The sequence below is a fragment of the Cricetulus griseus genome, chromosome 4 (assembly GCF_003668045.3).
Source record: "Cricetulus griseus strain 17A/GY chromosome 4, alternate assembly CriGri-PICRH-1.0, whole genome shotgun sequence".
In the NCBI taxonomy this organism is placed as follows: Eukaryota; Metazoa; Chordata; class Mammalia; order Rodentia; family Cricetidae; genus Cricetulus; species Cricetulus griseus.
In genome coordinates this window covers 167,926,056-167,948,077 of record NC_048597.1, presented here as the reverse complement: position 1 = coordinate 167,948,077, position 22,022 = coordinate 167,926,056, and the positions used below count along the sequence as shown (strand labels likewise).

At 37.4% G+C, this 22,022-nt stretch overlaps 2 protein-coding genes across 4 annotated transcripts in view; one reads left to right on the top strand and one right to left on the bottom strand.

The window, feature by feature from the left end:
• Positions 1-21,566, bottom strand: part of Hmg20a (high mobility group 20A) — a 77,385-nt gene extending 55,819 nt beyond the window's left edge. For 2 of the 3 annotated variants that reach the window (XM_027415023.2, XM_027415025.2), the window contains exon 1: positions 21,431-21,564. The gene's annotated coding sequence lies outside the window, so the exon portion shown is untranslated. Of the gene's footprint in view, positions 1-12,734; positions 12,819-21,430 lie in introns of all 3 variants that reach the window. The other variant, XM_027415024.2, reaches the window with a different exon arrangement.
• Positions 21,567-21,625: 59 nt separating this feature from the next.
• Peak1 (pseudopodium enriched atypical kinase 1) overlaps positions 21,626-22,022 on the top strand; it is a 210,278-nt gene continuing 209,881 nt past the window's right edge. Inside the window, exon 1 of the mRNA XM_027415020.2 lies at positions 21,626-21,758. The gene's annotated coding sequence lies outside the window, so the exon portion shown is untranslated. The remainder of the gene's footprint in view (positions 21,759-22,022) is intronic.

Genomic DNA, 22,022 nt, shown 5'->3' with positions numbered 1-22,022 from the left:
CATTTCACCAGCCCAGAATTCTCTAAGTTTTAATGACAAGGATGCAATTACACTAGTTGTTTCCTAGTCTTTCACTTTGGAATACCAACAGTCATCTAGAGGTCAGTTCTCCACAGGAAGGTATAAATAGAGATCACTTGCATCAGTATGATTTTATTACAGGACAGACACCAAAAATTGAATTGCAGCTGAGTCTATTGGTACAGGCCTATAATCTGAGCTACTCAGAGGCAGAGGCAGAACTATCCCAAGTTCAAGGCCAGCTTGAACAATTTAGTGAGATGATTTCTCAAAATTAAAAAAAGGCTGATGATGTGTTCGTTGGCACTTACTTGCCTAGTATGTGTGAAGAGTTCACTTCCCAGTACCAAAAATTTTAAAAAACTGAGTGGCAATTTCTGCTGTAATAAGGTTTTACTTAAGTAAACATTAAACTTTCTCTTTCTCTTTTTCCATTTTGTTTTGGAGACAGGGTCTCTCTACATATCCCTGGAATTCACTATGTAGACCAGGCTGGCCTCAAACTCATGGAGTCTACCTGCTTCTGTCTCCCAAATGCTGGGATTAAAGGCATGTGCCACCATGCCTGGCTCAACATTAAACTCTTTATAGGAAGAAAACAACTCTACTGATGTGGACATAGTTACAGAAAGATTATAAAACCTATCCATTCTTTGTCAATAAGGGTGCTGTTAGACAAAGTTGCTAAAAAATATAAGAAGACATGTAACTAGTAAAGGCGGAAAGTTAGAAGGAAATAATTGACCCAACTCTTCTTTGTACAATAAATAAATCTGTGCACTATCCTCAGTATCATGTGTTGCTAGAGAAAAATATTAATTAAACACCAGGGAGAAGAAATCTGCAAAGGAGACCTATGCAAGTTGTTTGTTTTGCTGGTAAATAAATGATCAGCAGTTGACATTGTATTTCTGACAAAATAAGATTGTTTTTTCTTCCTTTTCGAAATGGATACAAAAGCACTCTATTTCATTGCTTAAATTGGCAACTGACTTAAGGAGACTTTAAAACTATGACAGAGTGCTTTCTACTGAAGTCCCCCACTCCCTCTGGAATCCAAATGGATCACATTTGTATAATGCTACAGTATTAGAGATGTAACTTCACCAGCTCCAGAGTCAATATTTTATATTTTAAAAACCCAAAGAAAGAGCCTGCAGTAGCAACCAGAGGATTATGAGTTCCAGAAACTCATTTATAAATACCCAGCAGCAGGTATTTATAAACTCAGGGGCTTCCAATTTTACTTACCTGAGAACAGTTATGAATCTCTTGTAAATTTGAAAATATCAATAAATACCTAAAGTTTTAAAAATATTTCATTCAGAGAGAAGAATAATTTTGTTAAAGGCAGGATGAATAATATTAAAGTTTGAAGCTGTGTTTTTTTCTAGGCACTCAAAATTGTTATTCTACCTCCTTCCCGACCAGGGCCCGAAACCTGCTCTTAGTCACAGAAATACTGATCATGTTTTCTCCTTTACAGTTTCCAACTATAGTACTAGACCCTAGGAATAAATAAGAATATACTACTTAGTGTTCATTAAGATATATGATAAGTAGTAAACATATAGTAAAAGACATTTCCTCTTGAAATGAAATTTTCTTCATTTCAAACTGGTAGTGGGGTTTAGACAACAGTGGCTAAGGGCACTTGTTGTCTTGCAGAGGACCCAGACTCAATCTGAAGAGCCCCCTTGGTGGTTCAAAACTGTCTGTAACTCCAGTTCCAAGGGATCCAATGCCCTCTTCTGACCTCTGCAAGCACCAAGAAAACATGTGATGCAATTCAGATATGCATGCAAAAAATAATAATAAAAGTTAATAATAACAACACCCTTTTAGTAAACTGGCCTTTTTTTCCCCCCAAGGATTTTGAGAGATGCTAGTAGTCACAAAGCTATTTCAAACTGTGATATTTATGATTTCCTATCATATGTACAATTAAGCATTCAATTTCACTGAAACCAGCTTTAAAAATAGTAATTTAATTAAAAACTAGGTCTAACGGTTCTCAAAGGAAGAAATACAAATGGCCATTAAATATTTGAAAGTGTTCAACAACCTTAGCCACCAGGGAATTGCAAATTAAAACTGCTTTGAGATTCTATCTCACCCCAGTCAGGGGTATCATCAAGAAAACAATAACAAATGTGTTGCTGAGCATGTGGAGATAGAAACTTTTATATACTGCTGGGGGGAATGTAATCTGGTGTAGCTACTATGGAAATCAGTATGGAGCACCTCTGAGTCCCACCCCCAACTCCAAACAACTAAAAATAGAACTACCATACGATGAGGCTCTAGTATTCCTTGGTATATGCTCAAAGAACTCTAAGTCATCCACACACCACAGAGACATTTGCACACCCATGTTTATTTCTGAACTATTCACAACAGCTAAGATATGGAACCAGCTTAGATGCCCACCAGCAGGTGGATGGATAAAGAACATGTGGTACATATACACAATAGAATTTTATTCAACTACTAAGAAGAGTGAAATTATGATATGCACATATCAGTTGGAGGTCATTAAGCAAATAAATCAGAAATACTCCATGCTTTCTCTCGTAAGAAAAATGCAGATTGAAATTTATAAACACCTGCATTTGTGTGTGTGTGTGTGTGTGTGTGTGTGTGTGTGTGTGTGTGTACATGAAAGAAGGGGACTGTAAGAGAGGAGAAAGAGGGAAACAATATATATGACAGGAAAGCAGAAAGAAGAACTTATTTGGGGCAAGAAATGGCACCAACAAAGTGAGAAGAGTGGATGGGGGAAGGTGGGCTGTGTGTATGTGAATAATGATACAATACATGAAAATGTCAATGAGATAATTAAAATGACAAAGAAAAAATTCTAAGATAAAAACAACAAATGTAAACACAAAGTATCTAAGAAAATGCAGGCTATTTTTTAAATCTGTGTATCATACAAATATATGAAGTCATTACCATTGTGAAATGTCATTTTTGCTTTATTCTCATGAAAGATATGCCACGTACTTACAATGGTAGCATCATGTTATATTTATAATAACCTTAACATAAACAATATTGTCAGAATTAGTAGAAAACAAATACATTAGATCACCTTTCCTTTTGGGGCTGTTAGGTTTTCTAAAGAACTGCATTCTAGAAAAAGAAGACAAATGGTGAGCCAACACTGCTACTGAGAATTCAACTCTGCCCTTAGTTTTTAAAAGAGCTCCACTCTAAGAAACGCAGGCAAGTGTATGTTCCTTTGTGGAGGCTTAAATAAAACCTGCCCACACTGCCAATTTAGCTCTGCACTGGTAAGACTGGCTGATCATCAAAAACTGTCTCCAGGCATCACAATGATTACTCAGTGCCTTTTTCAGAGAGCACTTCTGAAAAGGATTGAAGCAGAGGAAATAATCTCTTTATGATCAGGGCACAGGACACAACTGTAAAATGCTCCCCAAAGTGCAGTTCAATGTGCCGTGATACATTTTCTTGTTTACCATATGTTTTCTAACACATAATTTATACCAGATCATGGATAAGATGCCAGGAACACAGTAAGTAATAGTACCTGCCTTCATGAAAATTTCAACTTGACGTGTGAGACACTGAATGCATATGTCAATAAACAATTTTAAAATTGTGAAAATCCTATGAAGAAAAAGAATAGAAAGCTATAGAGCAACAATAGATGTCATTTAGATGAGGCCCATCTGAAGAAGTAACACATCACCGAGAGTCAAATGCTTAAGTAGGTCTTTTTCCACACCGAGGAGCAAGCTTATTAGACCCGATGCTAACAAACCAACACTTCAAAAGACCTGATGTGGAGCGAATTTGGTGCTCCAGAGAAAGGCTGGAGAGAAAACGAGCAGGAGAGGCAAGCAGCAAAGACAGATAGTCAGGAACCAAGTCATGCACACACGTAGCTATGTTAAAGATCTGTATTGGTTCTCTTCTTTACCATGTTGGTTCTGAGAATCAAACTCAAGTCGGCAGGCATGACAGCAGGCACCTCTACCCATGGAGTCATCACAAGGGTGTAGTGGCATCTTGCCTCATTTAACCCTGCCTTCACAAGGGCTCCATGACAGTTATGCTTTTCAAAGGATCATTCTGATTTCAGTGTAAACACTGGATGAATGAGAATGAAGGTAGACTGACCATTAGGAAGCTGCAGCAATAGCCTATCACAGTATAATAACAGGGGCTTAGGACATCGGCAGTGACGATGGAGCAGAGGAGGATGAATCTGAACCAGTACAACTATGCAGCAGTCCGGATGGGATATGTAACTGTACTTGATAAGTCTCAGGAATGATGCTCCCAAGATTTCCTTTTTTTTTTTTTTTTTTTTTTTTCTTTTTAAAATATATTTGGGGTAGGAGAGATGCGCCATTGGTTAAGAGCACTGGTAACTCTCACAGATGACCCATAGCAGTTCACAACTGCCTGTAACTCCAGGCACAGTGGATTCAATGCTCTTTTCTGGCCTCCATGAGCACCAGGCACCCAAGTGGTGAACACATGCAGGCAAAACACCCACACGCATAAAATAAAACAAAAATCAAAATTAAAAAAGTCAAAGTTACATTTATTTAGTATATGTATTATGTCATGAGGTGAGGTTTATGACAGCATGCATGTGGAGGTCAGAGGACAACGTGTGGGAGTTGGTTCTCTCCTTCCACAATATGGGTCCTAGGGAGTAAACTCGGGTTGCCAGGCTTGGCAGCAAACACCTCTGCCAGATGGGCTAAGTCAGGACTCTGATTCCAAGATTCTTAACTGGGATAATATTGCTTGAGCTGTTAGAAATAAGAGAAACCAGGAGTTTAAGATCTGATATATGGGCTGGAGAGATGGCTCAGAGGTTAAGAACACTGACTATTCTTCCAGAGGTCCTGAGTTCAATTCCCAGCAACCACATGGTGGCTCACAACCATCCGTTATGCGATCTGGTGCCCTCTTCTGGTGTGCAGATATACATGGAAGCAGAATGTTGTGTACATAATAAATAAAATCTTTTTTTAAAAAAGATCTGATATATTTATTTAAGACAAAATTTCAAGTTGGAGGTCATACACAGACGCTCAGAGAAATGTCTGAGATAAAAGACATTTAGGCATTTCCATTAAGAGAGACAAATAAAACTTTAAATTGTGAACTTGAGGCATGACCTATGATGGGCAGATTAAGAAAAAGAGGATTGTGTTTTGAGGAACTCAACAGTTAGATAAATGAGGAGCTTATAAAGGTGAGCTAGAGGACATGAACAGAGGTAGGCAGATGAGCAGGAAAAGGTGCTACACAATCTCAATGGAGAAAAACAAAAAGAGACACCCACGTGCTTCCCATTAAGTAAACGAGACTGTGCAAGATGCCTATGTTGTTGGACAACACAAAAGTTACTAGCAATCTAAGAGCAGAGTCTGTTGATGGAGCAATGGGAGCAGAAGCATGCCCATCTTGTTTTGTGTATAGGGAATGCATGGAAAAATAATCTTTAAAGTCACTTGAGCAGTTAGAGGGTTAAGCAAACCTATATAAATTGAAACAATTGAAATTATAAATATTCAGTTCGATGGTTTTTCACTGAGTGTACAAAGTATAACCTACAGCCACATCGGGATAAAGAGAGTATTACAAGGCAGAAATTCCTCACCAAATGCCCGCCCTGTGCATTATCTTTGCAAAAGTAAGCACCGTGACACCTAGACTACAGATTTGTTTTGCTTGTTTTTGAACTGAATTCATGTGCTTTGTAGTTATTTTTTGTCTGGGTTCTTTTGTTCACATATATACACGATGATATCTGCTTTGTTATAGAAGGTGTATGCTAGGCCATTCTACACTGATGGGCATTTAGGCTGTTGCCATGAACACTCCTGTCCATGTCCATTCCTGTCTTTTGGTGAATGTATACACAGGTTTCTGTTGACTAGTACACTGAGAGATAGTGAGGCTGGAGGGCAGCTATAACTTTTAGAATATATAGCCAAATTAATTTCCATGTAGATTACAGTTCATGAACCTACCAGAAGCATGAGCTGTATTTGTTCCACATCACTAGTTCTTGAAATTGTCAGTCTTATTTTTATTGGTGATTTTTGAGACAAGGTCTCACTATATAGCCATAACATGTCTGTCACTATGTAGACCAGGATGGTTCCAAATTTGAAAGAATCCTTCTGACCCAGCCTCCTAAGTGGCAGGATTATAGGCATACACCAACTCCCTGAGCTATTAACAGTCTTTTTAATTTTAGCCATTATAATAGGTATGCAATGGTTTCTTGTTGTAGTTTACAACTGCATTTATCTGACACAAATATGATCATTATAAACCTTTGAATAGTTTCTTCTGATTGTCTTTTATATTTATTTGTGAGATTCTTGTAAGTCCTTCACTGGCTTAATTGTCTGGAGAGTCTTTTAGATACCTGCACCCCCAAATAATACACAAACAGACTGGACTATAAATGTTTTCATAAAAACATCACTGCCCAGTTTTGGCATCAAGGCTTTGTCAATCTAATAAAACAAGTTATATTCCATATAAGAGTAAAGCTAGGCTCATTTCTCTTTAAAACATTTTTTGTTTGCTTTTTGAGACAAATTCTTATTATATGGCCCTTGCTGGCCTCAAACTCACAGAGATCTGCCTGCCCCTGCCCTCCCAAAGGCTGGCATTAAAAGCATGTGCTGCCATGCCTGGTCTAAACATTTTTAAAGAATTCACCAATATAGCCATCACTTCAGTGCACTAACTGCTTCTGGGAAAAGTAAAAAAAAAAATCACTGATAAAGTCATCTAGGCTGGAGTTTCTTCAGAAAAATTTAAATGGGTTAAATTTAACAGATAAAAAAAAGCATTCAGATATTCTATTTTTTCATGGACTAATTTTGGTGACATGTGTTTAACAAATGGTTCATTTCACCTAAAACTTAAAATCTATTCATATGAGGATGTTCCTATCTTTATCCTTTTGAATAGCTATAGTATCTGTAAAAGAATATCGTTTTTTTCAGCCAGATGTGGTAGCTCATGTCTATAATTCTGAGGATCATGGTTAGAGGTACAGTGATGCTTATCTCAACAACTAAAAACAAAGATGTGTTTCCTTTTCATTCCTGATAATGGCAATTTAACCTCCCATTCCTTGATTGGTATTGCTAGAGGTCTATACATTTTCTGAGTCTTTTCAAAGAACAACTTCTGGTTTGTATATAACATTGCTTCTATTTATTTCTACTTTTTTACTGTTTCCTTTCTTCAACCTTTTTGGGTTTGGTTTGCTATCCGCCCCCCCATAATTAAATCACCGATTTTTGGCATTTTTCTTCTCTAAAATATACATCCAAGGCTGTAAAGTCCTACTAATAGCTCTAACTATTTTACATGTAGCTTGAGGTGTTGTGTGTATCTTCATTATCATTTTGTTACAAGTATGCTCTAATTTTCTCCTCCTTCTACTTACATTTATTCTAGACTTTCCCATCATTTTCCCTATACCTCTGCAAGAGTTTTGTACTGCTGCTTTAACAAATCATTTAAGACTATTAGCTTAAGGTACCGTAAGTTAATTTTCTTATAGCTCTGGACCCTGTGCAGCAAACACTTTGAGGAGAAAATAAATTTAGAGTATTGCTTTTTTATGCTTTTCTGTGGGAACTCAACCTCTCTCTCCCTCTCATTCTCTCTCACTCCTAGATTTCCCTTTCTATTTATTCTCTCTGCCTACCAGCCCTGTCTATCCCTCTACTGCCTAGTTACTTAGTGGCAGTTGAGCTTTTTATATTAGACTACCAATCAGGTGCCTTAGGCAAGCAAAGTGAAACAGCAACACATCTTTACATATTAAACAAATGTAGCATAAACAAAAGTAACAACCTTTACATGTTAAACAAATACAGAATAAGCAAATGTAACACATCTTTGCCAAGTTAAAGTAATATTCTACAATACCATATGTCCACCCATCTATGATGATTAATATTAAAAATTCGCAGGCTCTAGAATCACACGAGACAAATCTCTAGCATGCCCCTGAAGGAATTTCTGGATTAGGTTAACTGAGCTGGGGAGATCTACACTAAGGCTGGAGGTATATTTCATGGGTGAGGTCCTAGACTGACTAAAAAGGCTTGCTTTTTTAGTCTCTCTCTTGGCTTCCTGATGTGGATGCAGTCTGAGGGTAGCCTCAAGCTCTGGTCACCAGGATTTCCCTGAAATGATGGATTCTATCCTGGAGCTTGAGCCCAGACAAAGCCTTACTTCCTCAAGTTGGTCAATTTTGTTACAGCAACAAGAAAAATAACTAATATGCCATCTCCACAAGACTTAGGGCTTCTCTGCTTCTAGCAGAGACCCTCTGTCAATCTGACAAAATACCCAATCAAGATATTTAAACATTCTTCCAAATTTTTTCTTATGAATGATGAAAAATAACAGCCCCATAAAGTTCTTATGAGGACAAGAAAATTAAATGTAAGATGTCTGGTAACAAAACCATGGAGGGATTACTATGTACAGACACTTCAGATTAATTTACTATAGACATAGTATTACCTCCTTACTTTTCTTAAAATTTCATTATTTTATTCTCTCTCTCTCTCTCTCTCTCTCTCTCTCTCTCTCTCTCTCTCTCTCTGATGCACACTCCACCAGATGGGTCTGGGGAATTGAATCCTGGCCATCAGGCTTATTGTTAAGTGCCCTTATCATTGAGGCAGCTCTCCACTACTACCTCTTTCTTTTATAAGATCACATACTAGTAAGTGTACAGCTAGGATATGACTCTAGAGCAGTATTTCTCAGTAACAGTGCTTTCTGTAATACTGTTTTTTTAAAATTTGTATTTATTTTTATTTTATGAGCCCTGGTGTTTTGCCTGCATGTGTATCTATGTGAGGGTGTGGGTACACTTGAACTGGAGTTACAGACAGTTGTGAGATGCCAGGTGGGTGCTGCGTATTGAACCTGGATCCTCTTACCCATTGAACCATCTCTCCAGCCCCTGTAATACTGTTTTAATACTGTCTCTGATATCAGTAACTGTCATACTATAATACAGAAAATATAACTTTCAGAAATATATACTAATGACAGTTTTTCTATTTGTTTTCTTCTATATTTAATTTTTTTTGTTTTTACTTTTGTAAAAATGTCTTGTATAACCTTGAATGCATTTCAAAAGAAATTATTGGGGAAAATGAGAAGATGCATAAATATTTACTTAAGCACTTGTTGGATACTTAAGTGCTTTTACTTTTAGAATTTACTGTCATTATTATTATGTTGTGTATGTAGGGATGGGTATATATGTACATGTGGACACATGTGGAGGCCAGAGGTTGACAATAGTTGTCAATTATGTTCCACATAATTTTTTGAGACAGTGTCTCTCTCGAAACCAGAAGCTTGCCCATTCAATTAAGACTGGCTGGTTCAGAAGTCCCAGGAATCCTCCTGTCTGACTCCCCAGGGCTGGGATCTGAGACTGAAGGTGTGCATTGCCACACCCAGCTTTTATGTAGGTGTTAAAAGACTTACTTTATCGACAGTTATCTTCCTAACTGCTCAGGTTTTCAAAAAGATGATATAAGAATCAGTGCTATTCATATTTTATGTCTTACATATTTTCTTTAGTTGCAATATTTTCTCAGAATAAAGTATAAATGGAATTACTGGCTCAACAGTATGAACATTATATTAATACTGATACAATGCTTCCCCCAAAAGCTGTAGTAATTGCGATGTCACTCACAGCAAAAATTAAAGGTCTATGTCAAGAGAAAAGAAATTAAAACTATAAAGTAGAAAAATAAGGACATGTGGAGATGGGAAAGCAGTAGGAGAAATGAATTTTGAGGCTGGGAAAGACAAGAGTGAAATAGTTGGATATCTTTTTTGCTGTTGTTGTTGTTGTTTGAGACAGGGTTTCTCTGTGTAGCTCTAGCTATCCTGGAACTCTGCACTGTAGACCAAGCTGTCCTCAAACTCAGAGATCTCCTTACCTCTGCCTCCCAAGTGCTGGGAGTGTGCCACCACCCTTGAAAAAAATCTTTTTTTTTTTTTTTTTTTTGTGAAGCAGGATATTACAATTAAAAGTGAAGAGATGCAAGAAGGGGCCTAGTTTTATCCAAAATTTAAATGTTTAAATATAAACACAAATATATACCATTGTCATCAATAAACGTATTTCAAAAATAGTTTTAAAGATGTGTTCCCTATCTCCATCAGTAAAATCTTGCACACAAATATTTATGTGTAGGTAACATAAACCAATTTGATATATCAGGGTTCAACCTAATTTTCAGTTACTACTTGTCATCCTAACCTATTGCCAAACATTTAGTAATATGTTCTGTGGACCTTTATTATTGTTTTAAGGTACACAGAAAAATGATCTTTTGAACAATAGGGGTGGTGGTGACAGCAAGATGGCCTAGTGGGTAAGGGCACTTGCCACCAAGGCTGATGACCTAAGCTAGGTCTCTAGAGCCCACACTGTAGGGGAGAACTGACTCTCACAAGTTGTCCTATACCCTCTGCGTGTGTGTCCCATTGGTTCCCCCCACTAATAAGATAAAATAAAATAAAATAAAATGTTTGGGTCACTTTCCACCTTATTCCTGCTGTATTCCACATTTTAGAATTTTTAATTGTTCTTTTGTTTCGAATTTCTCATCTTAACGTTTCTGGCCCCACTTTTGTTGTTGTTGTAGAGCTGTGGATGTTGTAGTTGGCATCTGCCTTTACATTGCTGCCCTGCTGCCCTAGTGCAAACATGCTCTTAAGTTTTGTATTCATTGCCTAGTTCATGGATATAAGTTATTTCTTTTCAAATATATATTTCTTTTTGTTATTTCTTTCTCCCTTTTGGTTATGCTTTCTTTGTTCTCCTTCCAATAGCAACATTCTCTTCATTCTTTCTCTCTGGCCCTCCCTTTCTACTTTATTCCTGTTGTCTTTTCACCTTTTAGATATTTTAACTCTTCTTTTGCTTAGCATTTCTCATCTTCATGTTTCTGCTCCCACTTTCATTGTTGTAGAGAGTTGTGGAATGTTGTTGTTATATCTGGTTTGCCTCTACTCGTCTGTGTTTCTGTTACCTGTTTCCTCCATTCTATCAATATGGATGATTCCAGATGACACTGGAACATGTTATTTAGATGCTCTGCCACTGAACTACACCAGTTAAACTTCAGCAATTACTTTAACTCCAAGAATTGAGACAATAAAAGCCAAACTGACAACCAGCCTCCAATAAGCCAAGGTGTTTTATAGCAGGGACCTGAGGACCTACTGCTGGCCATTTACTCCTACCGCAGAGAGATAAAACAGTGGGCAGCATCAGTGAGGGACTGCACATAGGTCACTCCTATCTTCCTCCAGACATAAATGAAATGCTACATAACGAATTTAAAGAATAATTTTTTGAAACAAATTCCAGGAAAATACAGAGAAACAACAGAACAAATTAATATAGGATATGGGTGTGAGATTCATTTAAAAATGTCACTTTGAAACGTAACAAAAATCTTGGTGATAAAATATGAACAGTGAATAGACACCCTCTGTGACATTAAAAGACCCAAGTTCTATTTATTGGGGTAGAAGATGCTGATGTGAATGGAGCTTGAAGGCATAGAGGATCTATTCAGCGAAACAATAGCAGAAAATCCCTAACTTTTCAGGAAGATACGTATTACCAAGTACAAGAGGCATTCAGACCCCTCGTTTTATAGTTAAGATACAATGAATACATACAAAAGAAAGAACACTGAAACTATAGAGAAAAACCACCACCTCAATTATAAAGGAAAACTCCCTAGACTAAGATTTTTCAACAAACGCTAAAGGCTAAGAACTCCCGTAATAAAGTATTTCAAGCCCTTAAAGAAAACATTGCTGCTATATCCAGCAATGTTACCATTCAGAAAGAAAAGAAAAGTAAACGTAGGAATGACCACTAAACTAGCATTGCAGAAGACACTTAAAGATATCTTATGCACAGGAAAGAAAAATAAACGTATGGTGAAAGCACAGAAAAACACTATTCCCACTACAAGAGTGGATGCACAAATAAAAATCTGGAAAAAGCACTATTCCCACTACAAGAGTGGACACACAAATAAAATCAAGAAAAAGCACTATTCCCACTACAAGAGTGGACGCACAAATAAAAATCAGGAAAGAATCAAATTTTAGAAAAATGAGATGACAGGATTAGCACGTCATTCCATCATAATTCTGAATGTAAGCGTTTTTTTATTTCTCCAATTAAAAGACACAGGTTGGATGAATTTATTTATTTATGTATTTATTTATCCCCCCCCCTACAAGGTTTCTCTGTCTGTCTTGGAACTCACTGTGTAGACCAGGCTGGCATCAAACTCAGAGATCGCCTGCCTCTGCCTCCCGAGTGCTGGGATTAAAGGTGTGTATCACCAATGCCTGGCGAATGTATTCTTTTAAATAAAGATCTGTTCACTGTACATAAAGAAAACTCACTGGCAAAGGTAGACAAACTAAAAGTGAAATAATACAAAAAGATAAAAGATATCCTAAGCAATGGGATGAAGAGGCAAGGAGTAGCTATACCCATATTTGATAAAGCAGACCAAGTCAAAGTCAGAAGAGATAGAAGTCATTTTATATTGATAAAGGAAACAATACATCAAGAAGTTATTATAGCTTGAGCTAAATGTGATGGTGCATACCTTTAATCCCAGCATCCAGGAACAGAGGCAGGTAGCTAGCTAGCTCTCTGAGTTCCAGGCCAGTCAGGGATACACAGAAATATTCTGTTTCATAAAACAAACAAAAGATATAATTGTAAATATGCATGAAGGGCAGCTATCCAATTTTATAATACAAACAGTAGAAGACAAAGTAGGACTGGTAGGTTCCAATTCAATAATACTGAATGATTCAGAGGAAAAAAAAATGAATACAGAAACTTCAGAACACAGAAACCATATTATAGGTGAACAGACTTACAAACATCTACAGAACTTTCCATCTAACAACTACAGAACACATTCTTTTCAGCAGCTTGTGGAACTTTCTCCAAAGTAGATTACATTTTACCAAATATAAAATATCAAAATAATCTCTTCTATAATACCACATCACAAAGGAGTAAAACTTAAAATCTTCAATGGCAAAGGAAGCTCCAGAAACATGAAGCTCCAGCACATTTTTGAACCATCATTGGAATACTGAAGAATATTTCAGAAAATGGGATGCTATCCCATGCTATTGGACAGCTAGGATCAACATAGTAAAAATGGCAATCTTGCCAAAAGCAATCTACAGATTCAATGCAATCCCCATCAAAATCCCAATATAATTCTTCACAGACCTTGAAAGAACAGTGCTCAATTTCATATGGAAAAACAAAAAAACCCAGGATAGCCAAAACAACCCTGTACAATAAAGGAACTTCCAGAGGCATCACCATCCCTGACTTCAAGCTCTATTATAGAGGCATAGTCCTGGAAACAGCTTGGTATTGGCACAAAAAATAGACAGGTTGATCAATGAATCAAATTGAAAACTCTGATATTAACCCACACACCTATGAACACCTGATTTTTGACAAAGAAGCTAAAGCAATACAATGGAAAAAAGAAAGCATTTTCAACAAATGGTGATGGCATAAGTGAATTCGGACATGTAGAAGATTGCAGACAGATCCTTATCTATCGCCATGCACAAAACTCAAATTCCAACGGATCAAAGACCTGAACATAAATTCAGCCACACTGAACCTCCTAGAAGAGAAGGTAGGTGTTAACTTCAGCAATCGGAAGGTAGAGGAAGAAAGATCAAGAATACAAGGTCATCCTCAGCTACATAATGAGTTTGAGGTAAGCCTGGGATACTTCAATTATCCAACCAACCAGACAAAAACTTTAGAGCATGGATCAAATGGACTCCACAGATAATATGCAAAATATTCCATCTAAAATAGACATAATATGCCGGGCATTGGTGGCACACGCCTTTAGTCCCAGCACTCCGGAGGCAGAGGCAGGCGGATCTCTGAGAGTTCGAGGCCAGCCTGGTCTACAAGAGCTAGTTCCAGGACAGCCTCCAAAGCCACAGAGAAACCCTGTCTCGAAAAACCAAAAAAAAAAAAAAAAAAAAAAAAAAAAACCAAAAAAACCCATAATATACATTTTTCTCAGCAGCTCATGGAAACCTCCCTAAAATATATTACATTCTAGATCATAAAACAAACCTTAAATACAAAAGATAACATTTTTTGTGATCTTATCATAGTAGAATAAATCTAAAAATCAATAGCAAGTAAAACTTTGGAAACTACACAAATACATCTGAACAATACACTCTTGAAAGGTCAATGGGTCACTGAAGAAACCAGAGAAGGAATTTTTAAAATTCCAAGTATTAAACAAAAGAAGTTGGTTCTTGGAATAGATAAACATTAACATATCCATAGCTAAACTAACCAAAAGAAAGAGAAAAACCCAAATTAATAAGATTAGAGGTGAAAAAGAAGAGCTAAAACAGACTCCAATGAAATCCAGAGGATTATCAGGGAATAGTTCAAAACTTCTATTCCACACATTAGAAAATCTAGAAAAATTAATAAACTAATAGACACATATGACCTGTCAAAATTATATCAAGAAGCATTCCTTCCATCATTGCCTGAGCAGCAGCAGTTTCTTGATTGCATATGAGAGGAAAAAGCGAAACACTTGCATGCCTGTGTTAACTCGTGTTCTCTACTTTTGACTGTGGATGTGTTATGAGCAGTTTTATCAAGCTCCTGCCACTGTGACTTACCACAATGATGGACTGTCACTTGGAACTGTGAACAGGATAAATGCTTTCTCACTTAAGTTGCTTTTGTCAGAGTATTTTATCACAGCAACAGGAACTGAAACTAAGACACAGCTAAAAGATAGCTCAGTGGATAAAGTGGTTGATAAGCAAGCATGAGGTTCTTTTTTTTTTTTTTTTTTTTTGGTTTTTCGAGACAGGGTTTCTCTGTGGCTTTGGAGACTGTCCTGGAACTAGCTCTTGTAGACCAGGCTGGTCTCGAACTCACAGAGATCCACCTGCCTCTGCCTCCCCAGTGCTGGGACTAAAGGTGTGCGCCACCAACGCCTGCTAAGCATGAGGTTCTTATCTCAGCATCCACATAAAAGCCCATTGTGGTGGCCTTGCAGGAAGAACATGAAAAGGTGGGTCAGGAGCTTGCTGACTACCTGAAATAGTGAGTTAGCTCTAGTGTGGTGAGAAACCTTGTCAAATAAAATATAGGTTAAAAAAAAAAAAAAAAAAGGATGGAGCGTGGTAGAGGAAGCCACCTGATATTGACCTCTGGCTTTGCAAAAGCACAAATGGGACACTGGATGCACACACACACACACACACACACACACACACACACACACAGGATGCTCTCTCTCTCTCTCTCTCTCTCTCTCTCTCTCTCTCCTCTAAAAATTCCACTGCTTGGCCATACCATTCTCGGGTATGTAATTAAAAATGCTTGCACATTCATGTTTATTGCTACACTATGTAAAATATCTAAACAATGGAGCCAATCTAGATGGTCAACTGATAAATGAAGAAAATGTGGTATATATACACAATGGAATTTTATTCAGGCATAAAGAAAAAAACATCAGAGCAATGCTAAAAAATGTCCAACTCTTCAGTCATCAGGGAAATGTAAAAGAAATTCCATGTCATCCTTCTCAGCAAGGCCAACATCAAGAAAGCAAAAAACAAAAGACAGCCTGTTATGGTGGGACACGCCTTTAATCCTAGCACTTGAGAGGCAGAAGCAGGTACAATTCTGTAAATTCAAGGCCAGCCTGGTCTACATAGAGAGACCTTGGCCCTAAAACAACAATAAAACAAATAAACAACCCCCCTACCCCAAAACAGAACTACCACATGATTCAGCTGTACTACTCCTGGATTCATTCTCTCCCCCCACTCCTCCTAAGCATCTATAATGAAATATTACTTATTAATGAGAAAACAGAATCATGTTGTTTCCCCTGAAGATCATAAAATAAACTAGACACAGAAAGGCAAGTATCACATTTGTTTTTCTCATTTGTGTATTTTAGGTGAGGAGAATACATGACAATAAAAAGGGGACTATCTATTGGGATAGAGAGAGGGGATTAGGAGAGATGATAATAGAAGGTAATGGGGAAAAACATGACCAAAATGTTCATATGCATGTAAGTGCTTCATGCATGTAAAATGCATGGGAAATCTCTCCCAATACCATGTGTGCTGACCTTCCCATCATTTACTTAGTTACAAATTACTTTTTACCAATTACACTGACTGCATAGATCAATTCTCATAGTTATGAACATATATCAGGTATTTAGACAGTAACACCACAGAAAGCTTATAAATGGGAGCATAATGATTTAGCCACACATTCTAAGTTATATGAGTATCTACTGTATACTGGCCATAATCCTTCATGCTGAGCATAAATAGTAGATAAAAGTTACATATTAATTTCGTTACAACCCTAGTGCCAGTTAAACTCCATAAATATTAAATCAATGCCTATGAGTGACATTATTACAGGTATGATAGCAAACCCAGACATGAAAAGGATACAGTCTATACAGCCTTCTCTGGGAGGACATTTTCTCTATATAATAATAACAACTAAAGTAAACTTCAGGAATGTAGATATTAAGTGCAACAATAAAGGCACAGAATAGTCTGGAGGATCAACAGACAGAATACAGATGATTTGGGAGTAGAGGGAGACAAGGACAGATATCAGAAAATATTTCTTGAAGGTGGTACTTAGAGAGAGCACAGGGCAGGACTTTACTACATGGGGATTCCCAGGAAAACTGGAAGTATCTGAGAGTACAACAAGAGCAAACTGAGAAAGGCTGGGTATATTAAAGAATTTACCCCCCTCAGACATCATCCCCTTTCAAATGTAAAGAAAGACATAGTATGAGGGGCCTTACTTAGTATTTGGGAAAACAAATTGATAGTCTTTCTAAAACAATTTAAAGGACTTTAGCGATTCCATAACTTTTTTCTTGAAACTTATCTATTAAGTATATTTTGTAAAACAATTGAGATTAGTGATATTTTTCCTTCTCAGAATAAACAAACAAAACTTTGACTACTTAGTGAGCATGCTGACAGAAGGCAGAATGTCAATGAACCTACCATTGTATTCTATATGTGAGCTTAAAAGAGAAAAATGGGTGAATCCCAATAGACAGCATAGCTGACTCAGGCCTAAGGGTTCAAGCAGAGGTCCTGAACCTGTGGGTCTTGAACCCTCTGGGATCGCATATCAGCTATCCTGAGCAAGAGTAGCAAAATTACAGTTATGATGTACCAACAGAATAATTTTATGGTCAGGGTCACCACAATATGAAGATCTCTATTAAAAGGTTAAAGCATTAGGAAAGTTGAAAACTACTAGGTTAAATAATCGCATTCCTCAAATTCTTACCACCAGGACTACACCAAGCAGTAATAACCCCTTTCTTATTTAGATTAGGGAAACTGGGTTTCATGGAAGCTAACTGCTCAAGGTGATGAAGCTAATAAAATACAAAGACTAGCTCTGAATCTAGGCCAGTCTGATCTCCAATTTTCCCTACTGTTCACTCATACTTAGTACAAAGCAAATTAAAACAGAAAAACCATGATACATGCAACAATAAAGGAAATATTAAAAATGAATTTTAGAATGACTTAGAAATCAAGATCAAGAGATATCAAATTTAGGAATCTTAATCCAACTTGAACAGTGGTTATAACATATATCTCACCCAAGAACACCAAGTAAGCAAAACTCTAGCTTTGATCCATCAATTAGGAAGAAAGCTCCAAGAGAATATGGGTATTGTTATTTCCTGTACTTGAAATTAGAACATGACGGATACACAGCAGTATTCAGGTTTTGTTGAAATTATGAGAAACCATGTAAAAGGAATTCTCATTTCAATACATACAAAAGTTCAGAAATAAAAGACAGCAAAGCAATAAATGTAAAACCATTTAAACTGCTAGACTGTCCCCTTTAACTCTCAACTACAAAGCAGAAACAAAAAAACACCAAGGTATCAAGTAAAGCTGCCCATTATAAAACATTAGCATCAGTTTTACAGGACAGGGTAACCAAAAGGCTGAAAAGAGGCTTTGCATTATGTAGCATCTCTGTGGATGATCAAATTTCGGTGCAATGGACTTGAGAACATTCGCTTACTGTTGTAATGTTTCAAACTGCTCTGAGCAGTACATGCAACCTCTGCTTTAAGGAAAAGAAAATGGCTACTTACTCCAAATAATCTAAAAATAATCAACAACTTCTGTATCATAGGTGGCAAGTAGTGAAATGAAAATCTAAAACTTATTATCTTAAAGAAGCAACAGTATGCTTACAAATGGTTTTTCTTTTACCAATTTTAACACTAGGAACATGTGAGAAACAAACAAACAAAAAAGAGCAACACCAGGCATTAAGGGGGACAATCCCTCGGAAGAGAAGAAGATAAACCTTTCCACAGAAACACTTCTTAAAAAGGAGGAGGACTGGGTTGCACAGGCTTCCTTCTCTATTTTTCACCAGCGTATCTAATAATTCTTCTTTGATGGGACCAATGAATAACTGTCACTTATCACAAAACATCTTCCTGATATGTACTTTCTATATTGCTTTCTTCTCAATAGACAGTTCTTCAAGCTGCACAAGTCTCTCCACTGCAATTTGTCTTATTTCCATTACACTGCATGTCTTCCATGAATATCTTCAGGATCAATTTAATAAACTCCCATGCTTTCCAAAGCTGTTCCCAAAAGGCAATACCAGTACTGTACCTCAACTACTATCATGACATTATTTTCTCTCATTCTCATTTAGCTCTATCATCCTTCCATATTTCAATTCTGAACACTATGCTTTAATTTTTTAGGGTGGTTACATCTAGTATATTACATTCATTAGAAGACAGTGAATACTTTCTCTCTATTCAATTAATATCCACTTGATGCAGTGCTACATGTCCCTAACTTTCTATCAATAACCATAGACAATATTTTGCCTTATCTTTAAAAAATTAACTACTGTAAAAATTTTGTAGTATTTTACCTATTGATTTTAGCACCTCAGAATTTTTGTTGGTGGTGGGTGGCTCTGGGGATGAAATGGATGGAAGTCCTTTCAGATGAGGCAAGTGCTCCACCCCTCAGCCACATCCCTAGCCCATCAGACAGATTTATTTATTATTTACTTTTGAGATAGGGTCTCATTGTGTATGTCTGGCAGGCCTGGAACTCACTGAGATCTGTCTGCCTCTGCCTCCTCTGAGTGCTGAGATTAAGGGGGATGCACCAACATACCTGGCTAGGCTGATTTTATTTTTATTTTTTCGCCCGTCAGTACTGGTGATAGAAACCCATATCCAGGGGCTCATATTAAATACAGAAGGCAAATGCTCTATCATTTAGCTATACTTCCAGTCTAAGAACAATTTGCTTCTTCTTTTATTGAAAATAGCTTTTCAAGAAATCTTTTTTGATTAGTGCCCCCCCAAGTTTCTCCCCTCCCATCCGAATTTAACCCCTTAATAATAAAATACAATAACATATCAGAATAGGACAAAATAAGAAACGAAGCCAAAGAGAGGAGAGGAAGACAAGAAACTCATAGATGCAGAGACACACACATTCACAGACACAGGAACCCATAAAATCTCCAAACTGGCCATAACATATGCACAAAGGACCTCTAAGATATAAAGAAAAAAAAAAGCACGGAAACTACAAAGATGTATTGAGTTCATTTTGTTTTGGCCATGTACTGCTGGGCATGGAGACTATCCTTAGGAGTGGTTGGTTTCCCCAGTGAAACTCCTTTAGAGACAACTAATTTTTCATTTGTAAGTGGCTATCCATTGGAGAAAGCTTGTGGATTAGGGATGGGGGCATGTGTCCACTTCTCTTTTTAGCTCTAGGCCCCCATCTAGTATAGACCTGTGCTCATGCTTCCACAGCCTCTGTGAGTGCATATATGTGTCATACATATGTTTTTAGGACTAAGAATTAATTTTTATGCCAATATTAAGGTAAAAAATTATTTTCATGTTTAGTTTAAAATATTTTCTACTCTTAAGTGCAAGCAATTAAATTAGAAATACATGCATGTTAATATTGGAAGACAAAATAATTTTAGGTTCAAGATATCTCAAATTTAAAAAAGAAGGTTGAGAATTTTACAAAATGAAGTTTAAATAGACTGATTCTGCCAGCAAAAATACACTCATATGCTGTGTTGCTTGACAAGAAAAGCCAAGGAATCAAAATTGTTGTTTATTTGCACTTTAGATACCGTTTCTTATAAAAAAAGAAAAAAGAATATAGGAAAACAGAAAGTTCTGTCTTATTCACCTTTTGTTCTTTGTGAATTATTTCCCCCTTACTCAACATGTGAGCTGAACCCATCATCCTTGTGCCATGTCTTAAAACCATAAACAAAACTCAGTTTGAAATCAGTGACAAGTTCGATTAAATTACAAAGGGGGGAAAACACAATAAAATGCATCTTTCATAAATGCCACACATAAGCTACATGAAAACAATATTCAGGTTGATAATGCTGTTCTCAGGCATGGGGCAAATCCTCCAGTCCTAAAGTCTACATATGTAATATACTGATTGCATCTATTAATGTAACATCAAATTTAAGTACTGCACTACGATATTCTCTCCCTTTGCAAACATGAAAATGCCTCGTAATTTATGTGAACCATTTGGTCCTCTAACTAATAAACTACCTCCTCAAAAGAGTGGGTAAAGAGTTCCTGCTTCCATGTCTAGGCAGCGACCCCACTACTTCACTCAGTTAAGGACACATTTGACTAGGGTGCAAGAGCGGGCACCACACGAGTCACACAACAAAATATGTAGTCTTGCAGAGAATTTTAACAAGGTGTTTTGAATTCTTTGGAGAAAGCATAAAGAAAATCTTGCCGGGGAGAAATAACACATAAAGACAAAATACATAAATTCTGACCGTGGCCTGGTGATTATAACAACTTGGGGGAAGAACCGAACTTGTGACCTGAAAACAACCCCCAAGGCAGCAGGAACTGACTTTGAGAATGGCACAAACCAACACCTTTTCTGGCTGTCATCAGCACGGGAAGTGGCTTGGACACCCCCCAAACATCATCCTACCCCACAGGAAGTGAGTTATATTCCCCCTCCCCTATGACAGCATGTCTCCCTTCCCCCAACCGGAAGTGAGGCGCCCCCATTCAGTGGGCCTCAAACCAAGACAAACCAATAACAGCAGCAGCAAAAGAGGGATGATCTTCAAAGGGGGAAGATTGTGGTTACCCCCATGCTCGTCTTGCTTACTAACCTGCTGACGGTAGGGGCAGGCAGGGGCCTGGGGACTAATGAAAGTCCCTTGCACAGAGGACAATTCCCTCAGCCCCTCTCAATCGCCTTCACTCTTCACTCCGTCGTCTCACAGCTTGACAGAAATTCCTCCGCAGTACTTAATTTTGGTGTCTTTTCTTACTCTTTACCTAATCACTTAGTCACCTCCAGATAGGTAACCTCTCTTATCGTGGTGGTATTTAGAATTGTTCCGGTGAGGAGAGACGTGAAATATTATACCCGATACTTTCAGAGAAATGAAGGGATTATTTTGCCCAATGCGGCGAAGGACTACGTGACTACGCAAGGTGAGACTCACTTTCGCTAAGGTTTTTGGGAAATGTAGTTTTTGCCATACCTAAGGCTCTCAAAAACTAGTGGAACTTAAATTGGTAATTATTGTCTACTGGAGCCTTTGAGAACACTTATTCTGTACTGACTACTGGCTGACATAAAATGATTAGGCCCCGGGAAGGTCCAAAACTGCGCTGTTAGTTTCCACTGGCGTTTAATTGAACCCAAATTCCCCATCACGTGGGCTCAAGGTCCCGGTTGCCACGCCCTCTAGTTTT